Below are 6,970 nucleotides of genomic sequence, written 5' to 3'. Positions count from 1 at the left end.
TCCAGTGTTGCTGATGATGTAACAGGAGGTGGAGCTTAGGCAGTAATGTAAGCAATGGGGAGCAGCTGTAAATACAGATGAGGCTTCACTCACTCACTCACCTGCCTGCTCTGTGATGTTGAGGACCCCTCAGATACAGCATTTATGACCACCTGGTAGCCACTGCTGAACCCAGGTGGTGGGGTACACGGCTGCTTCACTGTACCAGTCTTGCAACTTTTTCATATATTTGAAATTTTTTGTTAGAAGAGGGTAAATTTTTTGGATTGCTAATGCAAATATGTTGTAGATTCTTCTAAATAAAATGCATTACGTCATGTCCTGGTGAGAGTGAGCACCGGGTGCCTGTGAGTGCCTGCTCCGGGGGTGCCTGTGGGAGGGTGGTGTTTCAGTCCTCACCTAAGTTGCTACTTGAACCCTTCACAGACCTCACCCCTCCAGTAACAAGTCATGGGGAATGGGGTAACTACATCAGCTCCATGTTCCAAGCATCTGTCTTCTGATTTGCATCTGGCAGAGCTAGAGAGGCAGAGGTCATCATCTCCACTTCACAGAGAGAAACTGACGCCAAGGGGACAAGAACTTGTAGAGATCACAGAGCTGACTTGTGGCCAAGTGGGAATTTGAACAAATGGCATTCTGGTAAACAACTGTGAAAAATAAGAAAGGGGGGAGGGGGAGGGAAGGGAGGCCTGATTTGTAGCGTGTGCCAATTTTCCGTGGTATAAATACTACCTTACTGCTGTGGCTGGTTTCAAAGTGCCAGTGTTTAACAACTGGCTTGCAGAATTTCTGAATATTGAATAATTGGCTTCAGCACAGCATCGATTTGAACCCAGTCCGAGGCATCCGTCCCTTGAGCTCCTCTTTCGTTTTCTGTCCTTTGCACACCATTTCACCACATCTGTGTTCTACCTGTGGGTTATTCATTTTCTTTAAGACACCTCACTTTTTAAAAGCAGGTGACACGACTATCATTGAAAGCTAAATCACTTGCTATGAAGTAGAAGATTATATTAAAATGAACGTTTATTTTTTAAATAAAAAAATGTTCTTTGTACTTATTAAAGCTCCTAAGGAGAGTCCTAAAATACCCTTGCCATGTGCTTGCTCTGGCGACCCACTCTGGGGACCTGGAACTTGTCTCTTGGCCTTCTGTGAAGCCTATTAGATGGACATGGCTTCTCAGTGAATTCTTTGGTTTTGAGATGGAATCCTGCTCTGTTGCCCAGGCTGGAATGCAGTGGTGCAATCTTGTCTCCCTGCAGCCTCCACCTCCCAGGTTCAAGTGATTCTCCTGCCTCAGCCTCCAAAGTAGCTGAGATTACAGGAGCACGCCACCACACTCAGCTCATTTTTGTATTTTTAGTGGCGACGGGGTTTCACCATGTCGGCCAGGTTGGTCTTGAACTCCTGGCCTCAATTGATCCTCCCGCCTTGGCCTCCCAAAGTGCTGGGATTACAGGCATGAGTCACCGTACCTGGCCCTCACTGAATTCTTCACAAGGCAAATTCAGCAAATCTGATGTGAATGTGAAAAAGCTCGGCCAGTATCAGAAGCATCTCTTGTATGGTTGATGTCTCCATAAAGCCCTTCACCTACAGCATCTTTGAGGACTTTAGGTCTGTAAGGAACACAGCCTCTCCTGGACAGCCTGCTCCGGGGAGTTGGACTGGGTTTCTGCAATGGTTTTACCTGCAGCCACAGCTGGGATGGGGTTTCATAATTACCAACAGTGAAAGCAGCCAACATAGATGGAAACTCATGAGGGACAGGAGCAGGAGGTGGCTGTGGGGAGGGAAGACACAGATAAAAGAGACTCAGGTGGGGAGGAAGGGGGCAGCTTGAAAAGATGGCGCCAGTGCCTACCAACACTAAATACATGCCTGCCTGTGACGCATCATCCCACTCCAAAGGACACTCTCAGAGATGCAGACACATCCCCACCAAGAGGCATGCAGGCTTCATAATGGCTCGATCCATCACATTCCCAAACAAAAATCAATATGAATGCCCATCCACAGGAAATGGATAAATCAACGGTGGAATACTATATAGAGAATAAAAAGAGCAAACTATAACTACACACACAAAAACACAAAATCTCACAGACATAAGTTAAGAAAAAGAGGCCGGGCGCGGTGGCTCAAGCCTGTAATCCCAGCACTTTGGGAGGCCAAGATGGGCGGATCACGAGGTCAGGAGATCCAGACCATCCTGGCTAACACTGTGAAACCCCGTCTCTACTAAAAAATACAAAAAAACTAGCCGGGCGAGGTGGTGGGCGCCTGTAGTCCCAGCTACTCCGGAGGCTGAGGCAGGAGAATGGCGTAAACCCGGGAGGCGGAGCTTGCAGTGAGCTGAGATCCGGCCACTGCACTCCAGCCCGGGCGACAGAGCGAGACTCCATCTCAAAAAAAGAAAAAAAAAGAAAAAGAAACACCAAAGATTTCATATTGTGTGATTCTATTTATATTGTATAAAGTTCAACAAAAGGCAAACTAATCAAAAGCAACAGAAATCAGAATAGTAGCTGGGCATGGTGGTGCACACTTGTAGTCCCAGCTACTCAGGAGGATGAGGTGGGAGCATTGCTGAGCCCAGGAGTTCAAGACTACGGGAAGCCATGATTGCACCACTGCACTACCGCCTGGTTGACAGACTAAGACCCTGTCTCTAAAGAAAGATGAAAAGAAATCAGAATGGTGGGGTGCTCACGACTAAGAAGCTCAGGGAAACTTTCAGGAGTGCTAGTAATGTTCTCCATCTTGATCTAGATAATGGGTAAAGGGTGTTTGCACCTCATAAAAAACGTGTTGAGTTGTACACATAAAATTTTTGCACTTTACTATATGTATGTTATATTGCAGTATAAAAAATTAATACATGTATGAAAGAAGTAAAAAAAAATAGTGCTGGGTGAAGAGGATCAGAAACAGAATGACATCAATGACCCAATACAGTTTAATAATTAAAAAGCACATGCACATTAAGCAACAACATGCATTTTGCAAGAACACAAACAAAAGAGACACATGAAGCACACGAAAATGGTTTCCTATGGGTCAAGGAATGGAGTGAGAAATGGTGATAAAAGGGAACATGTCAGTAATGAAGTAAGAGCCGGGCCTTCCTAGGAACAGTGGGGATTATGTGCCATTCAAGAAAGAAAAGGAAGAGGAGGAGGAACAGGAGTTGGACTTTGGGAAATCTGGGCGACCCAACAGGGTATCTAGCACTGTCCAGGAGATGCTGCTTGGCCTCTGATTGCTGGAGTCCCAAACTCTGTGCAGCATGCTTTACACACACATTACCCCTTCTGCTGTCCCGAGAGGGCAGACATTGCTCACAGAGAAGACAGCTCTTCTTCTGAAGGACTGAAGCTCTTATGGGGCCTGGATGTGGGAGGCTGGCAGCTGGGGCCCCACTGGAGTTCTGGGGAGAAGGGGAATTTGAGCTGGGGCTTGCAGGTGACCTAGGATTTATTGTGGGCTGAGAAATGGACACAGAGGCAGGGGAATGTGGTGCATGGTGGAGTCAGGGAAAAAAACCCCATTAAGGAAAAAGGCTCGTGGGCAGCTCATTCACAGGCCAGCGTGGGCCAGAGTCAGACTGCAGCACACATCCTCCATGAGACCTGCCATGTCCAATAAAACCACTCGTGCTTTTATTTAACCAATACTTTTAATTAATTCAGTTTTTTCTTAAATGTTTTAAAAGATAGCATCATGTAAAGATATACAAATGGCCAATAAGCACATGAAAAGATGTTCAACACTACTAATCATTAGGGAAATGCAAATCAAAACCATGATGAGATACCACCTAATACCCATTTGGATGGCTACTATTTTGAAAAACAAATAGAGAAGTGTTGGCAAGGATGTGAAGAAACTGGAACCCTTGGGCAGTTGGTGGAAATGTAAAATGGGACAGCCACTATATAAAAAAAAAAAAAAAAAAGTAGGGCAGTTCCTGAAAAAAATTAAGCCTAGAATTACCATTAGATCTGGTAATTCCACTTCTGAGTATATACACGAAAGAATTGAAAGCATTAAGGGATATTTATACGCCCCATGTTCACAGAGCATCATTATTCACAATAGCCAAACGGTAGAGGCAACCCAAGTGTCCTATGATGAATGGATAAACAAAATGTATTATATCCATACAGTGGAATGGATGAATGGCTAAAAAAAACTTGGTATATACATACAATGTGATACGATTCAGCCTTAGCAAAGGAGGAATCTGACATGTACTTCAACAGAGATGAACCTCAAGGACATCATGCAAAGCAAGATAACCTATTCACAAAAAGACAAATACTATATGATTCCACTGATGTGGGTAACTAGAATCATCAAAATCATAGAGACAGAAAAGAAGAATGGTGGTTGGGTGAGGAGGAAGGTTTAATGGGTGCAGAGTTTCAGTTTTACAAGATGGAAAGAGTTCTGGAGACGGATGATGAAGGTTACACAACGGTGTGAATGTACTTAAGGCCACTGATCCATATGCTTAAAAATGGTTAAGATGGACAATTTTATGTTACGCATATTGTACCACAATATTTTAAAAGGTAGCGTTGTATCATTATTATAAATGAAAAACCTCTTGTCTCCCTAAGGTCTCCTTAAAACCTTAAGATCTCCTTGGCCAGGTGCGGTGGCTCATGCCTGTAATCCTAACACCTTGGGAGGCCGAGGCGGGTGGATCACGAGGTCAGGAGATTGAGACCATCGTGGCTAACACGGTGAAACCCCGTCTCTACTAAAAATACAAAAAAAAAAAAAAAAAAAAATCTGGGCGTGGTGGCGGGCACCTGTAATCCCAGCTACTCGGGAGGCTGAGGCAGGAGAATGGCGTGAACCCGGGAGGCGGAGCTTGCAGTGAGCCGAGACCACGCCACTGCACTCCAGCCTGGGAAAACAAAAAACAAACAAACAAACAAACAAACCCCCTTAAGGTCTCCTTCGCCACTTCCAAGTATAGGCTGATGTGAATGTCGCCATACATGCTGGTGCCTGATGAGGCTGTGCACTGAGACCTCATCTCGCTTTATTTAAAGGGGAGATCGGCAAGTGCCAGGGAGGTGTTAAAGGTGCTCTGGAACCAACTTTCTCCCTGACAAATTCAGAAGGGTTGAGAAAGCCACTTCCTCCCCACCTGATTAACAAAGTGGTGCTTGTGAGCTTCTATAATTGTTTCTTGTGCCAGGGGTTGTGGGCATCTTACAGTTTGAAGACTCCTCCCTTATAAGGACAAAGGAGTAGAGGCCATGAGCCTCTCGGGCAGGGGTAGGCCAGGGCATGCTCAGCGAGAAGAGCAGGAGACCCTCACCCGGAAGAGCCCCACACAGGCCCTAGACGTGGCCCCGGGTTGTAGGGGCAAGGAATATTTGGGTCTTGGGTGCTAGAGCATGGGTACCTTGGTGCTAAGGACTCCCTGCCCTATGAAGGGCCCAGCTAGAGGGGAACCAGATCAGAGCACTCTTTAAATGCCAGGCCCAGGGTGGGGATCCCGCTGCTTTGGTCTAGGGGCTGGGCTTGCTGAGAAAAGCCGTTATCCATAGGCCAGGGCATGGTCTATAAGGACTATGGTAGAGGGTGGAAGAGAGGGAAATGAGGAGAGAAATTGTGAAGGATGTCACCAAGTCATCAATAATGGACATCTGTCTTCTTCTTTTTTCGTTTTTTGAGATGGAGTCTTGCTCTGTCGCCCAGGCTGGAGTGCAGTGGCTCGATCTCAGCTCACTGCAACCTCTGCCTCCCGGGTTCCAACGGTTCACCTGACTCAGTCTCCCGAGTAGCTGGGATTACAGACTGGGATTACAGGCACGCGCCACCATGACCCACTAATTTTTGTATTTTTGGTAGAGACGGGGTTTCACCATGTTGCCCATTCTGGCCTCGAAGTCCTGACCTCGTGATCCTCCCACCTAGGACTCCTAAAGTGCTGGGATTACAGGCGTGAGCCACTGAGCCTGGCCAGTAGTGGACACCTTAAGTTTTAGTCTGCACTGCATCCGTACCCTTTCCTGGAAACAGTGCCTCAAATTTCTTTTTGGGGAGCTACCTCTTTTCCGGATTTTCAGGACATTTCGTTGCGCAAAGCTGCCTCCACCCACTTCCCGCTATAGGAGGCAGGAGACCCAACCCTGGCTGGACAGAAGACGCCAAACTTTCCCGCTCCGCCTCCCCACAAAGATCATGTAAGTTCCTGAAATCAGTTGCACGGCCTCATTCTTCCTTTCAGTTGATACTTCAGAGCAATGTACATCTTTTAAACGCCATGGAGAGAGAAAGTGAGAGTCGCGTGTGCGCGCGTTTGGGTAGGTGTGGGGGGGTTCTCATGGTCCGGGGACCCCAGGAGTATTTCACCCAGTCACTAGAGCAGGGGCTTCCCAACCGCCCGGCCGCGGACCCGTGCCCACGATTACCGCCTGAGGTCTGCCCTGTCAGATCAGGGCGGCATTAGACTCATAGGCGCGCGAACCGGTTGTGAACTGCGCGTGCTTGGGATCTAGGTTGCGCGCTTCTTAGGAGAATCTAACGCCTGATGATCTGAGGTGAAGCAGCTTCATCCCAAACCACTTCTCTCCCTCAGTCCCTGCAAAAACTGTCTTCCAGGAAACCCGTCCCCCAGTGCCAAAAGGTTAGGGACTGCTGCCCTAGAGGCCTTTCCCAACCACTCGTGTCCCTGCAGGTTCAGGCCAGACATCCCCCATCCATGATGTCAACTGCATGACATGAATGTTAAGTCTCATGACATTTAATTTTAAACATTTATTTTAAAGTTAGAATTTTTCTTTTGTAGTCTGTTCTCACACATTTCCACATGCCCTCGCAGATCTCCCGGGCTCCAGGCCCTGCAGCCATCACGCCCGACAGAGAAACAGCCAGCGCCAGTGGGTGACCCGGCTGCCCGCGCCCTCGTGCAGGCGGGCGGGAGCGGACAGGCCCTCGC

The sequence above is a fragment of the Colobus angolensis genome, unplaced genomic scaffold (genome assembly GCF_000951035.1).
Source record: "Colobus angolensis palliatus isolate OR3802 unplaced genomic scaffold, Cang.pa_1.0 Scaffold404, whole genome shotgun sequence".
Classification (NCBI taxonomy): Eukaryota; Metazoa; Chordata; class Mammalia; order Primates; family Cercopithecidae; genus Colobus; species Colobus angolensis.
The sequence above is the reverse complement of the archived record's forward strand: the minus strand, read 5'-3'. Positions refer to the sequence as shown.